This window comes from Lactuca serriola, chromosome 2, assembly GCF_051521515.1.
Source record: "Lactuca serriola cultivar US96UC23 chromosome 2, Lser_US96UC23_V15, whole genome shotgun sequence".
Taxonomy (NCBI): domain Eukaryota; kingdom Viridiplantae; phylum Streptophyta; class Magnoliopsida; order Asterales; family Asteraceae; genus Lactuca; species Lactuca serriola.
In genome coordinates this window covers 5,598,473-5,622,906 of record NC_136409.1, presented here as the reverse complement: position 1 = coordinate 5,622,906, position 24,434 = coordinate 5,598,473, and the positions used below count along the sequence as shown (strand labels likewise).

General features: G+C 37.2%; 1 long non-coding RNA gene across 4 annotated transcripts; it reads right to left on the bottom strand.

Moving 5' to 3' along the window:
- Positions 1–3,028: 3,028 nt before the first annotated feature.
- On the bottom strand, positions 3,029–18,491 carry LOC145090222 (uncharacterized). 4 transcript variants are annotated; one of them, XR_013701440.1, is made up of 3 exons: positions 3,673–4,131; positions 3,507–3,564; positions 3,029–3,092 (listed from the first exon to the last, which is right to left on the bottom strand). It is a non-coding gene; the product is annotated as an uncharacterized LOC145090222 (long non-coding RNA). The 4 variants fall into 4 exon arrangements; XR_013701438.1 differs by lacking the exon at positions 3,029–3,092 and adding an exon at positions 18,290–18,491 and having other exon boundaries at positions 3,194–3,564; positions 3,673–3,913; XR_013701439.1 differs by lacking the exon at positions 3,029–3,092 and adding an exon at positions 4,139–4,322 and having other exon boundaries at positions 3,194–3,564; positions 3,673–3,913.
- Positions 18,492–24,434: the final 5,943 nt, after the last annotated feature.

Here is a 24,434-nt window from a genome sequence, read left to right as displayed (position 1 = left end):
ATATATATATATATATATATATACATATATATATATATATACATATATATATATATATATATATATATATATATATATATATATTATTCATAAGGGGCCTTGGAATTAATTAATATATACTAGAAAGATTTCCCATGCTTCACATGGGTCAAGGTCTTCAATTTTGATTCAATTCCATCTATTACTTCATTCTTCAAAGAAAATATTATGAGCATATGCAGGTCTTTGGAAGCAACTTCTTAACTTGGTCTTTGGAACCTATGACTAGGAAGCAAAATGGATAAAATATAGAAGGGAACTGTGCTAAATAGCAATGAACTTTATTATTTTTACAAAAAATGGCAATGTTATTTAAAATTAAAACTACATTTTCTACAAACTTATAAGTGCAATGCTATAATTAGAAATTAGAATGATGGTAAATAATGAGAATGAGAATGAATCAAAAATGTGTTTTCCTTGTTGAGAAAAGTCTTTAAATGTCGTTCCTAGGCCAGGGTATGGTCAAACAGTGATGGTTTGTATGGTCAAGGCTAACCACTTTATGGCATAGTTTTTACAATTATTACAGCAAAAAACTTGATAGATTTTTGTCAAGAGCAATTTTATAGGATTTTTACATTTTGATATCAATTTGTTTTATAAAACAGTACATTTTCATAGTTAGATTTTAGCAAAATTTCACATATTTTGACAACAAGAATTTAAAGAAACTTGTACAGCAACAATTTAATGTATTTTTAACCACAACTTAATACTTAATACTTTATATTAACTAACTAATTATGCATAGATAATGAACCCCATTTAGAAAGAAATGAACCTTACACTACCGTGCATTGGCGAATCTACAACTAAAAATCATGTGGTTCTCACGTTAAAAATTAGGTAGGTCCTTAATTTTTTCCAATACTAAAAGGTAGGTCATAAAAAATTTATGTATAATTTCTAGAATATATTAAAATTTAGGTAGGTCCTAGGACCCACCTTGGATGTATGTAGCTACGTCCCTGCTACCATGTAGCACATGAAATCCTATTCAAGTATATCAACTTATTAGTAGCCAAACTCCCTGCAACATAAAATAATTAAGTGATTGAACCGTAATTTTCAGTTTACAAAAATAATTTTAGGTTAAAAGGTTTCAGTTAAACCTGAATTTTCCTCTAAAACTTGTTGTTATGCTGCAACATTTGCCAATAAAAGAAAAAAATCAAATTTGGTTAAATGGAGATCGCAGTTAGTTTTTGTATCGTAAGGCATAAGTAATGTCACCAATATCAATGTATGAATGTATACATTATAAATTGTAGTAGTGGTTATAATTATTAAATAAGAAATCTACAACAGGTGCCCGACACGAAACAAAACATAAGTAATAAAAATTTGTGACTTATTTGGAACCCTTTAGAATTTTCAACCTACTGATTATTTTGGCTTTACTTAGCCATACCTGAGTCCTCCATGTGCCCCTACGAGGGAAAATTTGTTTCCAATCTCCCAACTTTATAACTCCTTATTACATTATTTTGGTCACTACGCTATTATAATCATTATTCTTAATGGTTGAACTAAAAAAAAAATCAAAATAGCATTGTTTTTTGTGGAATTTGGCTAATATTCAAACGTTTCTTAATTTTCACAAATATTTGAAGAGATACAGGACTACAATTAAACTACCAAGAAGAAAGCACATCAGAATAGACTCTCAGAAAACTGGAATAGTCTTCAAACAAAAGCCCTCTCATCAATTTGCTAGTGTTTGAGAGTCAATTAATCATGAAATTAAGCATAGTTTGTTTTTTCTGGAAATACGTGCAAATCAATAGAACTTAGGGCCTTATTTTAAATTTTAATTCAATTTTACATTGACTTGAAGTTAGTGTATTTACAGAAAGGAAATGCTCATTATAGTGATAACTAAGCCTTCTTTGTTCCATCAGATTTGTGTTTTAATAAACAAACAATAAAAAAGTGGAAAAAAGCATCAAATTTTGATCCATTTTATAGATAAAAAACATGACAAAATGATACATGAGCAACGTGTTGATTTTCTTGGTCTGGATGTCGTATGTCTTGTTGACTGGATCTTTGATTTTCTTCATGTCAGCACAGATGTCAACAATGAAGAGAAGGGTATTATTGTCTTCAATTTTCTTTATTGCAAATTTTGTGGTCAAAGGGTATTTCAAATCCAGAAGACATCATCCCAATGAAATCCTCTAACATTGTCCATATATTTGAAGTATTATCAGTAGATACATTTTAAAACCTACAAATAAAGGAGAAAAAAAAGCCTAAAATTGAACTCAAAGGATACATAAAAAACCAATTTTTGTGGAATTTATAAAAGAGGATACTAACTACCTATTTACATTCAGGATTCCAACTTACAACATATACTAACTTTGTAGGAGTTCTCTGTAGATAATTCCATCCTCACCTCTTCAGTTTTTACATCATATAACAACCTCTTTTTGTTAAAACATCAGTTAATTCAAGTAATATAATTATTTATTATCACATTTCTTAAATAATTTTTTTTAAAAAAAAAAGGAAAAACCATTTTATTTCTTATTTTCAAAATTTTAAAGTAGTTAATAGCAATGTTAAAATATCATTTGTTAAGTTTTAAAAGAAAGTTTTTACCTTTAGCATCAATGATTTGTTCCTGCTCGACATCTCTTTCTATCTACTATAATAAATGAAGGTTTTTTTGCCACATGTCCTATTCTTATTCATTTGGACACATGACATTTTCTAGAATTTTTAAATTTTTTATTTTCCACTTGTCATTTTATTATATTTTTCATTTTATTAAATTAAAATTTCACATTTAATGTGTAAGGTAATATATATGTGAAATATTTATTAAAGAGCTTATATATGTAATGTATTCAATACATTAAAGTCTCATTAATTTTAATAATTCAAAATTTTTCTTATTTTTCTTATAAATTCAAACTGTTAAAATTTCATATTTATTTTTTTTAATTAAACCCATGTAATACATGAGTATCACACCTAGTATAGTATACAACGATGTATGTTACCCAGTGATTAACAATAGTAAGCCAAATAGGCAAATACTCCTACACAAACAAAGTAAATCACAAATTATATTTGACGACTAATTTCATAGCATCTACTGACCATTACTAAGTAAATAATGACAGATATAAAAAAAAGAAAATCATAATGAAGACCATTTTGGTTAGCAAATTGATAAAAGTATACCAAGGAAAAATCATAATTCCATTGACAAATGATATAACAAAAGAAACATTTATAGGGAATGGACGAATTATATATTCATGCGGCTAGAATAAAACACAAAACGTGTTTTACTAAAGCGAATCACACACATTCTGATGTGTACCTGTAAGTTTAAAACCCCAAAAAAATAAAATGCAACTCACCTTGGCATTAAATCGAGCACCTGGTGGGCATAGCCACCAAAAAGAAAAAATCATTAAATCATCGTAACATATCATAACAACAATTACCATATGTTATGATGAAAAGCCCAACTGATAGAAGATTGGTCCAGTTCTCTTTTGCAATCTACAAAAATAAGAAACATAAACAGTCAAAAGTGTTAAAAAAAATGAGATAATGAAGGCCTCACACAATATGTAAGTAAATTATGAATTGTAGAGTATTTATATGTACCAAATACATGCAATCATCGTGCCCCCATGGTATGATAACATTCTCAACGCCACATCCTTGTGAGCAAATTCCATATTTCGAATTTTAAGTGCATCAGATTACGTGCATTAGAAAACAATTGCAGCTTACGTAATTCTATCTCTTTAGGTTCTGTTCCTCATGACCTCCTGTAATTGGAAGAAACGCCAACGGAGAAATAGAAATCTCCATCAACAGGATAAGCCCAATTGTTGTGAATTATCTACAAAACACACACAATAAGACATGAGTGTGTGCATAATGTAAGATAAAGAAGTCGGGCATGAAAAAAAAGCAACTTTGCTATGATATTTCTTATTAGCTCCATGTGATCTGAGACACGGGGTTTTTATTAGGAGGCAAGCATTGAAGATCAACTTTGTCAATTAAAATTTGATCTTTTCATTATCTGCATGTCAATAGGTCAAAATTTGTATGTGAAACTTACGATGACATCGAGAATAGCCAATGTTATTCGATGGCACTATGCATATCAAAATATCATAGTAAGGAATGTATCATGTCAGCATAAATCACACACAAAAGAATAGAAGCAATCACTTAAATAATCAATTTATTCATTTTTGTTTTGGGTTAAAAATATGTTCACATTGACAGGTGTAAACTACATGTATTCTTACATTCATATTAACAAAAAAAAAAGTGGATGGATGATGAACATTCAAGGTCTGGGTGTTATGTGTGTGTTTTGAATTGCAGGTATTCATCATTTTCCCTAGACCCTCTTTTTGCTCCATCAGGAAGTGCAACTTTGTAACACCTGGTTCTTGGCATGTACTTTAATCTAAGTATTATAGCATTTTTAGTTGGGACTCGGGGAGTTGGTGGCCCGACTCGCCGAGTAGAGTCGAGATATTGAGCACGTTTAAGTTGGCAACTCGGCGAGTCTGCCAGTCTGGATGAAACCCTAGATCCATGGGTTTTGCATCCTATTTAAACCATGATATGAGCCTCAAACTCGCCCCCTTCACTCTCAGAGCATCCTTTAGCAAACCCTAACCCTCCCCTTTGTGATTTGAGTGTTTGTGTGCTTTCCCTTGAAGTTTGAAGAAGAGAAGGAAGGAAGGACCTAGGAGAAGGAGAAGAGCAAGGATCTAGAACTCAATCCAGAGTCCATTGAGGTATATTTTGGATCTTTTATGTTGCCATGATGATTTCTCTTTTAGAAACCCCATTTAAGCCATCTTTATCCATTTCCTAGCTTGATTGTGATAAAGAGATCATATTGAGTGGAATGGCCTTTGAATCTAGCTAGGTTTGAGCTTCAAGAGCCCAGATCTACTGCCTTTATGGAGCCATTTTACATGAAAGCCCCAGATCTACTCTTTTAAGTGTCTTTTGAGCCTTTAAATCCCTTTTCATGCTTATGTACACGTAAAGTTGGAAACTTTATGTGGTAAACAAGCCTAAGGAACCCAGATCTATAAATTGTATGTAGTGGTTTTGAGCAGAATCGATTGAATAGAAGTTGCATGCAACCGACTCGGCGAGTCGTTCTTGAGACTCGGCGAGTCGGGTCGCGAGTCCTCGAGTTTTCCCCTACTATGTATTATGCCGAGTGGAACCAGTGAGTTTTAGGGGACTCAGTGAGTCGGAGATCGGACTCATCCATGGAGGGACTTGGCGAGTCAATGCCCTGACTCGACGAGTCCAAGACAATCTTCATATCTCAAGAACAGACTCGACGAGTTGTTCATACAACTCGGCGAGTCCCAGTTGGAGTGTTCACATGATGAAGGAGAACTCGACAAGGTGTTCATACAACTCGGCGAGTCGGATGCAGATTGGCTAGTGTTTGTATCAAAGAGGAACTCGTCGAGTCTATGCCAAACTCGACGAGTAGTAGTGAGCAGAATTGAAAAATGAGAGTAGAGACTCGACGAGTTGGTGTCCCAACTCGACGAGTCAGGTCAACTGTATGTTGACTTTGACCAAGAGGTTGACTTTGACCAGGGGTAAAATAGTCATTTTACCCTCAGTATAGTTATCAGTATTTGATTGAGTGTACTTATGTAAATTGTAAACGGGGTGAAACCGGAGCAGCAACAGACAGATTCCAGAGCAGTTCATTCAGCAGCTAGACTGCGAGGTGAGTCTTCCTTCCAATAGGAACGGGTCTACAACCACAATGTTGGCCCGTTTAGTTAGCAGTAGTTCCGGACCTCGGTCCGATGCAGTAATTAGATTGCTTGATGTCTTTGTGATTCAAGTATGTTTTGTATCATGTGTTTCGGACTTCAGTCCAATGCATTATGCAGTATATGTGCTTATGCTAGTTGATATGTTTATGCTATGCCATGTTATGCTCAGTCAGTTTCCGGACTTCGGTCCGATGCAAGGGACAAGGTCCCAGTCAGTTATCGATTTCGATCCAATACAGTTAGTTCCGGACTTCGGTCCAATGTAGGGGACAAGGTCCCAGTTAGTTCCGGGCTTCGGTCCGATGCAGCTTCCGGGCTTCGATCCGATGTAGTGGGCAAGGCCCTAGTTAGTTCCGGACTGCGGTTCGATGCAGTTTCCGGACTTCGGTCCAATGCAGTGGGAAGGCCCGGTATGTGTTTATATTTTATTGTATGATATGTGGTAGTTTGGGGGAGCTCACTAAGCTTCGTGCTTACAGTTTCAGTTTTGGTTTCAGGTATGTCACAACTGTAAATTTTGAGCCATGTAATCTATGCATTCAACCTAATGTGAATCAAAAACTTCAATCAAACACAAGATACAAGTACTATAAGTAGTCATCAAACAATTGGAGACCCTAGAAGTTCTTGTTAAGTCCATTTAGGACTAGGACTTCCTTATTGGATCCAAATGGACCAATAAGCTTCCACTTGGACTATCATGGGTTTAGGACCCTAATTGGGCTCTAATTAGACCCACATTCGTTTATTTCAATATTTTGGGCTAGGTAGAACCTAGAATGAAATAAATCACAAGTTTTGATCCATAATTTAACCTAACCTAGCTTAATAAAGCATAAAAATCACAATTTTATTTCATAAGGCCAATAAGCACCCAAACTACCTCTAATTTTGGGCTTGAAGGGAAAAAGCCCAAATTTTTCTTTTCCCTTTCAAAAATCTCGGCCCAAAGGCCCAAACCCAAAGAGAAATGGAAGTGTTGACTTAAGGCATGCCACCTCACTATTACCCAAAGGATATCCATGCAATATCACATACCTCCATGCATATATCACTTCAAGATCACATCTCTTCTTCTCTTCTCTCTCACTCTCGGCCGAACCCCCTCTCACACACACCAAAAATATCTCAAATTCTCTCTAGAACACTCAAGAACTCTCCTTCCTCCCCTCTCCAAAAATCTCGAAAATTAGGGACTTTCCAAGAGGATTTTGCAAGTAAATCATCATCTAAGGTAAGATTATGCATAGATCTATGGTTTAAATTCTTTTGTTATCAAAATCCTTTCCTAATCTATGCAAAAATCGTGATCTTGCACCCTAGAACCATCTCAAAACTCGAGATCTTCATCAAAGGAAGCCAAGGCCAAAAACACTTCATTTTTCCTTCCATTTTCCTTGCAAAACCGAATCAACACCCCAAGGTGAGTTCATACCCCCTTGATTTCTGTTTTCACTTGTTTTTGGGGGGAGAATACAAGTCATAAGTGTAGATCTATATGTGTTTGTATGCCTTGTATGATTTCCATGCTTATATGTATGCTTTTATGTGTTTTTATGTTGGATCTAGCCTCAAAACTCATCAAAACCGAGATATAACTTGTGCTACATGATTTTAACTTCAAATATATTTCTAAACACAAAGTGCTTCAAGAAAAATTGGCTAAGTAGTTTAGTAATAATTTCTTTGGGTTAAAAACACAAATTTTGGGCCTAAAATGTGAAAAATACAAAAATAAGGGCCCAAATCGACATTTCACAGATTCTGATGGATGAAGTGTGCCAAAACAGTTTTCATAAATAAATTTCTGGAAATACACTCATTTAGGGGACTAAAATCATAAATTTCAAACTTAATGGGCTAAAAATGTAATTTTCGGCCCAATAAGGCCCATTATGCGAATTTTTCTGTTTTGGAGGGCCAAAACTGTAACTTTCTGTAAAACAGTGGACTATAAGTGTTCCAACTCCTTTTCAAAGGTTTAAAATGCTTTTTAAATTTAAAAAGGACCAAAGTTGCAAAAATTTTCCAAATTGGGCCAAAATTGTAAAAGTTGCGAAAAGAAGGGGTTAAAACCGTGAAAACCGCATTTTCGAGGACTTAAACTGTTTTTATGAAAAATATGTTGAAAAATATTAATTTCAATAATTTTTGGTGTTAAAATGTCAAGAAAAATAGTTTAAGGACTAAACCGGGAAGTATTTTATATAAAGGGTTAAAAATGAAATTTTACAAATGATGAGGGGCTGAAAACAGGAATATTTCAAGGCTAGTTCAATATACACAATTTGATCGAATGATGGCACCACGACTATCAAAGAAATACAATACATTACAATACCAAAAGTCGTTGTTAAACGAATTGGCTCGGTCTCGAGCCAATAAAAATCTACAACTACTAACACTACGATTCATACAAGTAACGGTTGGATATACATACACATGCGAGTGTGCACAGACGTCTATGCACCATCTTTGGGCCCCACAAGTGTAAAATCTTGTTCGTTGAGCCTAGCTAGCCCAATGACCTGATCTTAAGGCCCGAAGACATTTTTTTTTACGGAGTGTTGGGTTTTACCGATCCGGCACAACGTAAATGGACTTTCAATGGCTTGTTTACCACCGGTCCCCAAGGGTCCTTTGGTCTTGCTAGTAAGGTCTACATTTTATGCGAGGCGGGTCTGGGACCCCTCGTACATTTTATCCCCAACCGGCTAATGGAGTTACCGGGGTCTTCGTGACCTCTTTCTCTTCGGATGTGGGACTACACATAGTCAGGGCGATTGGATAACGTGATTAGTACTGACGACACCTTCGGAGTCGTTAGTATAACTACAAACTGGGCGTTTGTGTAACGCGGGTTTGTAGTAAATAATCAATGCTCGAGAACCTTCCAACGTCGCCCGGGACTGACACTCTACGCTATGCAATGGTTTCAATGTAACTTCTTGTAACTCAAGGAACTAGGAGAACATCGGGTTTTCCTAGGGTTTTCAATACATACAAATTTGAAAGGCATACAACTTCAATGAACATTTCTTTAAGTATAGAAACAAACAAAGCATACCTATGGATCTTCACAAACCTTTTCGAAAGCTTTTCTTTTCAGGAAATATCGGATTTTCTGGTGGTTTTTCAAACAATACAAACATTCGATTTTAAACACTACTTATGAACTCACCAACATTTCATATGTTGACGTTTTTCAAAATACTTGTATTCTCAGGGAACCAGTGAATCAAGGGAAATCATATTCAGTGACGGTTGCAGTTTATTTATGTACGAATCAAACAATTTAATTTTTGGGAATGTAAGGTTTAAACAATGTATGATATGTAAACACTACTGGTTGTACTATGTTGATGAATGGTAACGAATGTTGTTATGTTTCATATATATTCAATGTTATGGTATACAATTGAGTCACGGCAAGCCCCCGGACGTTTCCGCCGTCTGGTTCGGGGGTGTGACAGGTTGGTATCAGAGCTTTGTTTATAGTGAACTAGCATGTCGAGCCATACATTGATATGCAACTATAAACCAAAAAGAGGGACTAACATAACTCTGAACAGAACAAGTAAATAAAACACACTTGCTTGCATTAGGAATAAGGATCCAACGCTGAATCAAACACAATAATACTGGTATCTTGGTTAATTCGGGACTGTTCTTAGGGATACCAAGGAGTGAATGTAGCCTGATCAACTACATTCTCTCCAAGGTAAAACTAACACACGTCTTGATGAGATCGGGATAGCCAGGGAACCTAAAACTATACCCCTTATCACCAAAAAGAGAACGTCTGTTTAGTTTGCAATAGTGGAAGAGGCATAGGATAATATTAGTGAACTTTTACGTGTTTTGCTATGTGTTGCGAATCTATGATTGTATGCTAAATGATAGAAGTACTTAAGTTCGTGCCATACACCTAGTCAGTAGGACCACGACCTCACAGAAACCACGTACACCCAACATCTTTCCGTTTCATGACAGAAAGATGCCTCGCCCAACTACTCGCGGAAACCCAGGACCAACCCCACCCGAAGCTGACTCCACTGCTTTCCAGGCAGCCGTGTCTGCTGCAGTCACAGCAGCGATGGCACAACTTCACCGAGGGAACAACGGAGGAGGTAACGGACAAGGATCTGGAAGTTCGAACAACGGGACGAACCAAGGACTCACTAAAACGTGCACCTACAAGGATTTTGCGAACGCTAAACCCCGAACTTTCAACGGTACCGGAGGAGTGATCGCCCTAAAGCGATGGATCGAGAAGGTAGAGTCGGTATTCGAGATATGCGAGTGCCCCGAGCAGATGAAAGTGAAGTTCGCGGCCAGCACTTTGGTGGACCAAGCACTCACTTGGTGGAATGGTCATGTGGAAGCTATGACACTTCCTGTCGCCAACTCTATTCCCTGGGCAGAGATGAAAGAGATGTTGACGGCTGAGTACTGCCCCCGAGGCGAAATACAGAAGATGGAGCAGGAACTATGGAATCTTACGGTGCAGAATGGGAACATCGATGCTTACATATCGAGATTCAGCGAACTATCTCTGTTGTGCCCGGGTATGATCACATCAGAGGGAAAGAAGATTGAACGATTCATCTGGGGACTGACATCCCCCATTCAAGGGAATGTGATAGCTGCGAACCCTGAAACTTTTGACAGTGCGAAGAGATTGGCAAAGAGGTTATATGATCATAACCACAAAAAGGGAGAGAAACCGGTAGAGGCTGAGAAGAAAAAAGAGGGTGATGGTAAGAAAGGATGGAACAACAAGAGAAAGGGGCGTCAGGGCCCCGAGGCCTCTAAAAAGCAGCAGACAGTGGCAGTTAACGCTGTCACTGCACCGGTTCCAGCCACACCACATGCTCCAGCCTCAGCTGCTTCAAACACTTCAAGACCCTATTCCGGTACTCATCCCAAATGCAACAAGTGCGGTTTCCATCACCAAGGAGAATGTAGGGAGTTCCATTGCACCAGTTGCAACCGAAGGGGACACACTGCAAAGTTCTGCAGGACTTATCCTTCTCAGAACCAGAATCAGGGAAACAACCAGAACAACAACAACCCCCGCAATAACAACAACACCAATGCCGGTGGCAAAAATTCAGGGCTTAGTCACACCTGTTTCGGGTGTGGAAGGACGGGACACTTCCGTCGAGATTGCCCTAACAACAACAACTCAGGAAACAGAGGAGCAGGAAGAATGCTGACTATGGGTCAGAGTGATGCAGTTCAGGACCCCGCAGTTGTGACCGGTACGTTCCTCCTAAACCACACTTATGCATGCATCTTATTTGATACCGGAGCGGAGCGAAGTTTCGTAAGCGAGAAGTTTAAACACTTATTAAAACAACAACCCCAAAAGCTGAATGAAACCTATACGGTGGAAATGGCCAATGGGAAGACCGAATCCACTAGGGAAATCTACACTGGATGTACCCTAACCCTTAACCAACACGTCTTACGAATAGATCTGATGCCAGTGTCAATTAGGAGTTTCGATGTGATTATCGGCATGGATTGGTTAAGCCCCCACCATGCTGAGGTTTTGTGCCACGAGAAGGCCGTTCGCCTTCGTCTCCCGAATCACGAAACCCTAGTAATTTACGGAGACAAACCCAGCACGAATCTTCGTCTTATCTCGTGCATCAAAGCACAAAAACATCTGCGAAAGAACAACTTAGCGTTCTTGGCCCACATAGTGGACAAGGCCAAAGAAGAAATTAACATCCAAGACATTCCGGTAGCGTGTGAATTCCCGGACGTGTTTCCTGAAGATCTTCCAGGAGTACCCCCAGAGAGACAGGTTGAGTTCCGAATCGACCTCGTCCCAGGAGCAACTCCTCTCGCTAAATCACCATATCGATTGGCACCTGCTGAAATGCAGGAATTGTCCAGCCAACTCAGTGAGCTTCTGGACAAGGGATTTATCCGACCTAGCTACTCGCCATGGGGAGCTCCGGTGCTCTTTGTCAAGAAAAAGGACGGATCTTTCAGAATGTGCATCGATTACAGAGAGTTGAATAAACTCACTGTTAAAAACCGCTACCCACTCCCACGAATCGATGATCTATTCGACCAGCTCCAAGGAGCTAGCTATTTTTCTAAAATAGATCTACGGTCCGGATACCATCAACTCAAGGTCCGAGAAGAAGATATTCCTAAAACCGCTTTCCGAACCCGCTATGGACATTATGAATTCGTCGTAATGCCCTTCGGTCTAACAAATGCACCCGCCGCATTTATGGACCTAATGAACCGAATCTGTAGACCGTTCTTGGACAACTTCGTCATTGTGTTTATCGATGACATCCTCGTCTATTCTCGAAGCAAAGAGGAGCATGGACAACATCTCCGACAAGTCCTAGAGACGCTGCGATCGGAAAGGCTTTACGCCAAACTCTCTAAGTGTGAGTTTTGGCTACGGAGCGTGAATTTTCTCGGTCACGTAGTTAGTCAAGACGGAATTCATGTGGATCCTTCTAAGGTCAAAGCGGTGGAAGGATGGGCAACTCCGACTACGCCCACAGAGATTCGTCAGTTCTTAGGCCTAGCAGGCTACTATAGGAGATTCATCCAAAACTTCTCTAAAATCGCCAAGCCACTTACCTTGCTTACGCAAAAGAGTGTGCCATTCAAGTGGACAGACCGACAAGAGTTTGCGTTTCGAGCCTTGAAGCAAGCTCTTTGTAGCGCTCCTGTACTATCTCTACCCGAAGGAACGGAAGATTTTGTAGTTTACTGTGACGCGTCAAATCAAGGCTTAGGTTGCGTTCTCATGCAACGTGGAAAAGTGATAGCATATGCGTCCCGCCAACTAAAGACGCACGAAGTAAATTACACGACCCACGACCTAGAACTGGGAGCTGTGGTCTTCGCTCTAAAAATTTGGAGGCACTACCTGTACGGTACGAAGTGCACCATCTTCACGGACCACAAAAGTCTCCAGCACATCTTGAATCAGAGGGAGCTGAACATGAGACAACGAAGATGGGTGGAGTTGTTAAACGACTACGAATGCGAGATCAAGTACCATCCAGGCAAGGCCAACGTGGTAGCTGACGCATTAAGTCGGAAGGAGTACACAAATCGCCGTACGAAAACGCACTCGATAACCATTCAGTCTCATCTGACCGCTCAAATTGCATCAGTCCAGGCAGAGGCTATGAAAGCGGAAAATAGAACTAGCGAGGCATTACGCGGTATGGAGAAGAACCTGGAAGTCAAAGAGAATGGGGTATACTATTTCATGAACCGTATTTGGGTTCCAAAAATCGGAGGATTCAGGGAGATCGTTATGAAGGAAGCCCACAAGACGCGATACTCCATTCATCCTGGTTCGGACAAGATGTATTTGGACATTAAGCAGTACTATTGGTGGCCTAACATGAAGGCGGAAATCGCAACTTATGTCAGTAAGTGCCTTACGTGTGCCAAAGTAAAAGTGGAATACCAGAACCCTTCCGGATTGTTACAGCAACCGGCAATCCCTGAGTGGAAATGGGAGGGGATTTCTATGGACTTCGTGACCAAGCTGCCCAGGACGTCGGACGGTTTGGATACCATATGGGTAATAATCGACCGACTGACGAAATCTGCCCATTTCCTGCCGATCAAAGAGTCCTACAAGATGGAGAGGCTGACGCGGTTGTACCTACGAGAGATTGTAAGACTTCATGGAGTGCCAAAATCTATCATCTCGGATAGGGACAGTAGGTTCACATCACGCTTTTGGCAGTCGCTCCACAAGGCAATGGGAACTCATCTTGATATGAGCACAGCGTATCACCCACAAACGGACGGTCAAAGCGAACGAACCATTCAGACGCTTGAAGACATGCTTCGTGCATGTGTGATAGACTTCGGAAAGTCTTGGGATACCCACCTACCGTTGATCGAGTTTTCATATAACAATAGTTATCATTCGAGCATCAAGGTGGCCCCTTTCGAAGCACTGTACGGGCGTAAATGTAGATCACCGTTATGTTGGGCTGAAGTAGGTGACACCCAGCTAGCAGGAACACATACGTCGAACAGAGCATTAACGGGACCGGAAATTATTCGCGAGACCACAGAAAAGATTATCCAGATCAAAGCTCGATTACAGGCATCGCGTGACCGGCAAAAGAGCTACGCTGATAAACGGCGAAAGCCCTTAGAGTTCCAGGTTGGTGATCGAGTAATGTTGAAGGTCTCACCCTGGAAAGGGGTTATACGTTTCGGAAAACGAGGAAAGCTGAACCCGCGATACATGGGACCTTTCGAAATCGTCGCCCGAATAGGTCCAGTAGCATACAGACTACAACTACCCGCAGAGCTAAACGGTGTACACCCCGTGTTTCATGTTTCTAATCTGAAAAAGTGCCTATCAGATGAAACCCTTGTCATTCCTCTTGACGAAATCGAAATCAATGAGAATCTTCTGTTCGTCGAAGAACCAATCGAAATTATGGACAGGGAGGTGAAGCGTACTAAGCAGAGTCGCATCCCGATCGTGAAGGTACGGTGGAACGCAAAGCGTGGGCCAGAATTCACGTGGGAACGCGAAGATCAAATGAAGCAAAAGTACCCTCACCTATTCTAGTTTTCTCAAATCTAGCTTTCAAACAGAATTTCGGGACGAAATTCCCTCTAACGGGGGGATGATGTCACAACTGTAAATTTTGAGCCATGTAATCTATGCATTCAACCTAATGTGAATCAAAAACTTCAATCAAACACAAGATACAAGTACTATAAGTAGTCATCAAACAATTGGAGACCCTAGAAGTTCTTGTTAAGTCCATTTAGGACTAGGACTTCCTTATTGGATCCAAATGGACCAATAAGCTTCCACTTGGACTATCATGGGTTTAGGACCCTAATTGGGCTCTAATTAGACCCACATTCGTTTATTTCAATATTTTGGGCTAGGTAGAACCTAGAATGAAATAAATCACAAGTTTTGATCCATAATTTAACCTAACCTAGCTTAATAAAGCATAAAAATCACAATTTTATTTCATAAGGCCAATAAGCACCCAAACTACCTCTAATTTTGGGCTTGAAGGGAAAAAGCCCAAATTTTTCTTTTCCCTTTCAAAAATCTCGGCCCAAAGGCCCAAACCCAAAGAGAAATGGAAGTGTTGACTTAAGGCATGCCACCTCACTATTACCCAAAGGATATCCATGCAATATCACATACCTCCATGCATATATCACTTCAAGATCACATCTCTTCTTCTCTTCTCTCTCACTCTCGGCCGAACCCCCTCTCACACACACCAAAAATATCTCAAATTCTCTCTAGAACACTCAAGAACTCTCCTTCCTCCCCTCTCCAAAAATCTCGAAAATTAGGGACTTTCCAAGAGGATTTTGCAAGTAAATCATCATCTAAGGTAAGATTATGCATAGATCTATGGTTTAAATTCTTTTGTTATCAAAATCCTTTCCTAATCTATGCAAAAATCGTGATCTTGCACCCTAGAACCATCTCAAAACTCGAGATCTTCATCAAAGGAAGCCAAGGCCAAAAACACTTCATTTTTCCTTCCATTTTCCTTGCAAAACCGAATCAACACCCCAAGGTGAGTTCATACCCCCTTGATTTCTGTTTTCACTTGTTTTTGGGGGGAGAATACAAGTCATAAGTGTAGATCTATATGTGTTTGTATGCCTTGTATGATTTCCATGCTTATATGTATGCTTTTATGTGTTTTTATGTTGGATCTAGCCTCAAAACTCATCAAAACCGAGATATAACTTGTGCTACATGATTTTAACTTCAAATATATTTCTAAACACAAAGTGCTTCAAGAAAAATTGGCTAAGTAGTTTAGTAATAATTTCTTTGGGTTAAAAACACAAATTTTGGGCCTAAAATGTGAAAAATACAAAAATAAGGGCCCAAATCGACATTTCACAGATTCTGATGGATGAAGTGTGCCAAAACAGTTTTCATAAATAAATTTCTGGAAATACACTCATTTAGGGGACTAAAATCATAAATTTCAAACTTAATGGGCTAAAAATGTAATTTTCGGCCCAATAAGGCCCATTATGCGAATTTTTCTGTTTTGGAGGGCCAAAACTGTAACTTTCTGTAAAACAGTGGACTATAAGTGTTCCAACTCCTTTTCAAAGGTTTAAAATGCTTTTTAAATTTAAAAAGGACCAAAGTTGCAAAAATTTTCCAAATTGGGCCAAAATTGTAAAAGTTGCGAAAAGAAGGGGTTAAAACCGTGAAAACCGCATTTTCGAGGACTTAAACTGTTTTTATGAAAAATATGTTGAAAAATATTAATTTCAATAATTTTTGGTGTTAAAATGTCAAGAAAAATAGTTTAAGGACTAAACCGGGAAGTATTTTATATAAAGGGTTAAAAATGAAATTTTACAAATGATGAGGGGCTGAAAACAGGAATATTTCAAGGCTAGTTCAATATACACAATTTGATCGAATGATGGCACCACGACTATCAAAGAAATACAATACATTACAATACCAAAAGTCGTTGTTAAACGAATTGGCTCGGTCTCGAGCCAATAAAAATCTACAACTACTAACACTACGATTCATACAAGTAACGGTTGGATATACATACACATGCGAGTGTGCACAGACGTCTATGCACCATCTTTGGGCCCCACAAGTGTAAAATCTTGTTCGTTGAGCCTAGCTAGCCCAATGACCTGATCTTAAGGCCCGAAGACATTTTTTTTTACGGAGTGTTGGGTTTTACCGATCCGGCACAACGTAAATGGACTTTCAATGGCTTGTTTACCACCGGTCCCCAAGGGTCCTTTGGTCTTGCTAGTAAGGTCTACATTTTATGCGAGGCGGGTCTGGGACCCCTCGTACATTTTATCCCCAACCGGCTAATGGAGTTACCGGGGTCTTCGTGACCTCTTTCTCTTCGGATGTGGGACTACACATAGTCAGGGCGATTGGATAACGTGATTAGTACTGACGACACCTTCGGAGTCGTTAGTATAACTACAAACTGGGCGTTTGTGTAACGCGGGTTTGTAGTAAATAATCAATGCTCGAGAACCTTCCAACGTCGCCCGGGACTGACACTCTACGCTATGCAATGGTTTCAATGTAACTTCTTGTAACTCAAGGAACTAGGAGAACATCGGGTTTTCCTAGGGTTTTCAATACATACAAATTTGAAAGGCATACAACTTCAATGAACATTTCTTTAAGTATAGAAACAAACAAAGCATACCTATGGATCTTCACAAACCTTTTCGAAAGCTTTTCTTTTCAGGAAATATCGGATTTTCTGGTGGTTTTTCAAACAATACAAACATTCGATTTTAAACACTACTTATGAACTCACCAACATTTCATATGTTGACGTTTTTCAAAATACTTGTATTCTCAGGGAACCAGTGAATCAAGGGAAATCATATTCAGTGACGGTTGCAGTTTATTTATGTACGAATCAAACAATTTAATTTTTGGGAATGTAAGGTTTAAACAATGTATGATATGTAAACACTACTGGTTGTACTATGTTGATGAATGGTAACGAATGTTGTTATGTTTCATATATATTCAATGTTATGGTATACAATTGAGTCACGGCAAGCCCCCGGACGTTTCCGCCGTCTGGTTCGGGGGTGTGACAAGGTACTTCCGCAAGTAAAAGGAAGAGCTCGGGATGATGGCATCGCACACACCACGGCTTCAGTTTTTGGCCTGGGAGTTGATTTAGCTTTTCATTGACATGATTAGATACAGTCTTGATATAGTTTTCATGTGATACTTTGTTATGGTTTCGATACATTGACGTATGAGTTTTATTTTATGGTATTGATCTAATGATTTTAGTAATGATTAAACAAAAATTTTTGGTTCGTATTTTGGGATGTTACAAACTTCCATATCCAACAAATTGATTTTCAACTGTCTTTTTTGTTTACTTTCATCTGCAAGCTTCAATTTTTTCTTGACAAAAAAATTCCAATAAACAAATAACAAAAACCAATTAAGGGAGTGCACAAAAGGTGAAAAATAAGAAAGGACGGTATGCCTCACCAAAAGGCTATCCGTTCGGAAAGTTCTGGTGACAGTTTTGAGATCGTTCAAGCTAAAGGCTTTGAGGTTAATTGGGACAGGGAGATTTTCATTTTTGGGTGCTTTTGAATCTTTGTTGAAGACTTTAAAGGTGACTGTTTTGTCTGAATCTTAGAATCTTTTGAGCTGGATTTTCCTATGTCATTGATCATATTGTCTACAATAAAGAATTTTTCAAGTTAGAAAAAATCAAAAATGATTAAGAACATACGTTACGTATATTCATTTCTACTATCTTCGCATGTTAAACGCACTTGAATCAGTTAATCACAGAAACTTAAAAGCAATGGAATTCATAAATGAAACAGAGAGATATTTGAATTAAGAAAGCTCAGAATCCAAGGGGATCAAACTAAGAAACCTCAAAACTGTGAAGTCGTCGCCGGTTGTTGAAGATGTCCGATGAAGGTTAGGGGTGCTTGTTAACCACGACAACACGTGCTACTAGAAAAGACAAGGAGACGGAAGATTAATGGAGGATGTTGCAAAGGAGCTATTAGGAGAGAGATGAAAGGGGTGTTTCAAATGTGTACCTATGTTAAAGTGGTGGAATATTTGTTGCGTTAAAATTAGAACAGTCGGGAAGGGGGAAGATATTGAATGAGAGAGTTGGTAGGGAAGGATCCGACTCCGATAGGGAAGTAAAAACCTGATTTGATGTTAGGGGAGGCAGGGCCAAACTGCAAATCCCACAAACATTTGTGGCAAAATTCAGAAAAGAAAAAGTTCACTGTGCATAAGAGTCCTCTCAAATCTCAATATATATATATATATATATATATATATATATATATATATATATATATTATATCCACACAATACGGCGGCGACAAATAATTTTTATTAAGGATGTCATATTCCAAAAGCATAAACATGGCAGATTACACATATTTAGGGAAGAGTTATTTGGAAAACAAAAAAATCCTAAAAAAACCCTAAAAATCATAAAAATACATAAAAAATACCAAGACATCACAAAAAAAAATTTTGAATTTGTTTTATCAAAAAATCGCAACATTTTTTACAATTACGCTGAAAAAAAAATAAAAAATCTTTTTTTTTTTTTTGTAAAAAAAAAAATTTCAGCGATTTTGATCTAAAAGTTGCAATTTTTTGATAAAAAAATTCAAAAAAAAGTTTTGTAATCTCGAAGTATTTTTTTATGTAGATTTTTAGGGTTTTTTTGTTTTCCATAGAACCTAAACCCACATATTTACTCTCAATTTAGATAAATTGCAAACTTATACCGATTAACCATTTACCTTTTGTATATTTTGGCTTGTCTGCAAATTTTATATGTTTGGTTTGTATATTAAAAATAAATTACAATAACAACCTCTAATTTTACAGAATAGGTCCCTATGCATAATTATATTTACAGGGATTGTGAATATGTTTAAAAAATTAAATAAATGCCCTTTCCTAATAACTAATTTATAAAAGTGAGGTTTGTTCCTTAAAATAAATTACGAAAACAATAATTGTAGAAAATGTGCATGTACATATTTTGTTCACAAAAACGGTCCATGTTTTAAAATAATTTGCAAAATGGTCCATGTTTAATAAAAAATTTAGTTGTTTTAGATTATAGACAAAATATTGTAATTTTAAGTTAAAAATACAATGTTTTATGTTACAAAACACATGTTCTCGTTTCGGGTTAAACATAAAAATATATTGTTGTTTTAGGTTAAAACAATATCTTTGTTTTATCTTATAAAATTAAGAGTCCACACTCTATAATATTAATATTATAACTGATACAAAATTCGATACTTATAAAAAAAAAATTAAATATATTTTTCATTTTCTTATAATTAATCAAAAGAAATCTTCAAAAATTAAGCCTACGTTTTAAAATCACCCATAGTGCCACTTATTTTGGTTACTCCTTGGAAAATATAGTTTCAACTTTATTACATTTTATTTGATACCGTTTTACTTTTATACTCATTTTTACTGTTTTTATTTTTAATAGATTCACTCTTTTATTTGATTACTTATTATTTTTAGATTTTGTTTGAAAATCATATAAAATATGTAACGAATACAAAATAATAAAAGAAAAAATTAAAAGATATCAATTCGAAAATCAAATCTTTCGACATACTAATCATTCACGATAACTATAGTCTTCTAACATTAAAACATTTAGTGGTTTAAACAAAATAAGACAAAAAAAATGTAAAGAAAGATCCATTAATGTACCTTGTATCATAATATCAAGGGTGAAACTTTTAACTAAAATATCATTTTAGTGTTTCTTAGATCACATTCATGTTTATAATCAAATGAAAAATTATTACCAGTATTGACCCATCCTTTTTACCTTGTGTATTTGGTGTTCATTCTATTGCATATAATTACCATTCAAGAAACTTTATCAAGTTTTTGATTAATTTCATGAGACATTCTCCTTTTGACAACCCAAGATGAATTATTGTCGGTGTACTTTTGTGACCACTTGGCTCTAACCGCAAGGTTTATTCGCTCGATTTTTAAGAAATTTGACTTTGTTGACTCCATCTTGTGTAAGAAAACCTAAGACAAATTACACACATTAATCCATAATTTAAATAAGAACATAGAAGACATAACCGAATATATACAACAAATTCATATATTAATCAAAATGACTATGTTCAGTAGTTTAGACAAGTGCATACATTAATCAGTGAATCAATTTTCAGAAAATATGGTTAAAATCATACTTATCTAACTCTAATTTTTTTCCTCTAAAAAAAACTAAAATAAGTCATCATTATGTTGAATCTCAAAATAGGTAATAGAATTAACCAAAAACCTTGAAATAAAAGACATAGGACTTAAAAATAATATACCTTGGAATACTTAGTACATCTCAATGATTTCTATTTCTCAATGCATCTTCATGTTGTCCGGATCTCGGATAAAACATTATATCGAACCTAATATCGATAGATTAAAACGAAGATTACACATGAAATTGAAAAAGTAAAGGAAACTTATTTATTTAGAATTTTGATTCAAATTGCTATTAATATCATTCATTTATAATACTTAATAGAAGAATAAATTTGTGTGATTCTTCATTCAATGATCGGTTTAAACCAAACGACCCTCCCAATATATAAAACAGTCAACATACCTCCTATAATTAAAGTACAAATTTTCATAAAACACCCTTGCACAAAATTAAGCTAATCATACCTCAGAACCTGATGGAATTTCTTTTTAACATTTAAAGTCACAAAAGACCGAAGTCGTTGAAAATGTGGAATTTCAAGATATAAAAAAGGTTGATTTTATGCATCTTTGTCTATTTCAATAAAAAAATCACAACAACCTAGAACGATAAATACATGATCCAGTTTGTCAATGACAAACCAAGATAGCATGAAAGAAGCTTTGAATAGACAACTCTAACCCACTACTCAATAATAATATAATGCCTCCATAGAATAATTACCTCAAAAAGAGAATGCATCCATAACCTCAACATTTTTCTTTTCCTATACATTGCTTAGGACAGTTAGGTGTTGCTTATATGGAGTTGATCAAGAGCACAAGGGCTGCAATCATATAGATGTTGACCTGTTTCAAAAATAATATATTGAGCATGGATATTTTTAAAGGATCCAATTTAAGACAAAGCAACTTCACCTTCACTAATAGGGTTAAATATATGTTCCGTAGACAGAGAAAACTAACATTGTAATTGATTTTCAGGTGATTCTAATAAGATAAACTCATAAGCAAACACATTTGTTGCTATCTACAAAATAACATATCAAATTGACAACAAAAGCAACAACACATTGTACAAAAAGACATATATAACTCACACAAACCTAGAAAACTCCTCATCAAGATTACAGTTCTAAAGATACCAAAATATCAAGACTCAAAAGACACAATTTTAGATGGGATATTTAAAAAAAGTACTGATGACATATTATAAAAAAAAATAAAAAAATAAACAAACAAACCTCTAGACCAACATCGAACAAAGCCACTGGTTCCTTTTTCTGCAATGAAAAATCATCAATGCCCACACATCCGACAGGAAAACATATAAAAGACACAAATGTCTAATTTCTCCAACAAAAATCATAAATATGAACCTGGGAAACAAAAAAAAGATTCAAAAGAGAGAGAGAGGGAGAGAGAGAGAGAGAGAGGACTCGGTCACACAGATATCATAGCAAAAAAATAACGAGCTAAATCACATTTGAAAGATAGGCGATGGTGAGGTGAAGATCTGTGGTTGAATCCAAAACCTAGGTAAACACATCTCATTCCCTTGTTGTAACATCCCAAAAATTCAAGCCAATTTAAATTTTTTCAAAACACTTAAAACCATTAAGTTATTACAGTTTGTTTTCAACATAGTTTAATCATCAGAGTATCCCCAGAATCAAATCATAAAATCATGAGATATGAGGAGTTGTACGATCACATCTTCGCCTTCCTGCGATCATCAGAAGTACCTGAAACATAATCAACAACTGTAAGCTCGAAGCTTAGTGAGTTTCCCCAAAATACCAACGTCATACAAATATAACCATATCATCAATGTTTTAAAACCCGGGTTTTTAGTTGACCCGGTGTGATGACCGGTTCACGGGTCAACCGGTTCAACCGGTTGAACCGCCGGGTCAACCCGGTTTATAGTCTTTTTCTATTTCTATATATTTTTACTTTCATGCATAATGTATAAACATATAAAACCAATAATTTGATGTCCACAAAGTTTAAACATTGAAAAACATTGAAGAAACGGCAAACGGCTCGTTGTTTTGGCGTTCGCTACTTGTATCCAACTATCCAAACTCTATTGAAACGGGTCAAACCGGTTTAACCGGTTCAACATAAGCGGTCGAACCGCAGTTTAAGGGAAACCCGGCCGGTTCGATCCGGTTCGTATTTTTACAAAAAACCGGTCTCAATCGACCCGCCTTCTGCCCCGGGTCACGGTCCAACCGGTTGAACCGGCCGGGTCGACCCGGGTTTTAAAACATTGCATATCATATAACATATACAGAACGACATACATAATGAGCCTTCAGCTTAACTGGACCACCTCGCAGGGCCTACAGCCTATCTGGACCGCTCATTGGGTATGTTGGCCTACAACACAAAGCAGGATAGCCTCAACTCAACCCCCAATCAAACAAACATGTGCACATAAATATCATACAATAGCTCATATCATATAACAGTCAAACCGATCTAACAGATCATCAATCATAACACCATCCTAATTACCAGGATGCAGATCTAACAGATCAATAAGCATAGTACCCTCCTATCTATCAGGATACAAAACTAACAGATCACTAGTCCTATCAAACAGTATACATAAGGAGCCTTCAGCCTGACTGGACCGCCTCGCAGGCCTTCAGCCTATCTGAACCACTCTCCGAGCCTTCAGCATGTCTGGACCGCCTCGCAGGGCCTACAGCCTATCCGGACCGCCCTGGGTATGTTCGCCTTCAGCACAAGCAGGACCGCCTCAATCCAAACATACATACACATATCTGACATACGCATAACACATAATTAATCAAAAAAACAGGTACAAATCATAACAACATACTATAACCGGGATAACAATCCAAAAGGGCCGGCCTTGGTGCCTTAGACCCTGCTGATATAGTGAGGATAACTCACCTGGCACTACTGAAATCCCGCAGATAAAACTCCAACTACTGGTTGGCAGACTCCTGAACTGCCAACATCAAACAACACCCAATTAATAATTGGGTTCCAACATCAAACAACACCCAAACAACACTCCAAAGGCCCACACGTCAAAGTAATGGGCCAAAGCCTAACATATGGCCCAATTTTCCATATTGGGCCCATACCTCTACATGGTCATAATTAAAGGCCCAACTACTTAGCCCAGCCCAAACATTTGGCATTTCCAATGGCCCAATATCATATAATCACCAAGGCCAAAATTATGGCCCATCCACGGCCTAATTTTCCAAATTGGGACCACAGCCTCATATGGCCTTACCCTAAGCCCATCAACATATTCTAGTTCTTATGATTATTCTTGGATGGCCCATTAATAATCCAATTACCAAAGCCCAATAGAAATTAGGGTTTCATATAAAGTGACAATTAGGGTTAAGTGTTTCTCACTTAACCCATTAAGGACTTAATCCATTAAGTCCCTTACTTTACTAAATAAGTCATATGTTATGATTAGGCTTAATACACGATTCCATTCCAATGGCCCAAATGTGGGTCTCGATAAGTCCAAGCCCATAATCCCAAAATTAGGGTTTTCACATGAAATGATGATTAGGGTTAAGTGTTTCTTACTTAACCCATTAAGGACTTAATCCATTAAGTCCATTATTGCCTTAAGTTAGTTGCCAATAATTATTATTTAATATTTCAAGTTTATTAAATAATTCTCGTGTGTGTGTCCTGATCAATTTCCCCAAGTTAGGGTTTTATGCCTTTAAGGTTTTTCCAACCCAATACTAGTTCATTAATCCATTGATTGAGCT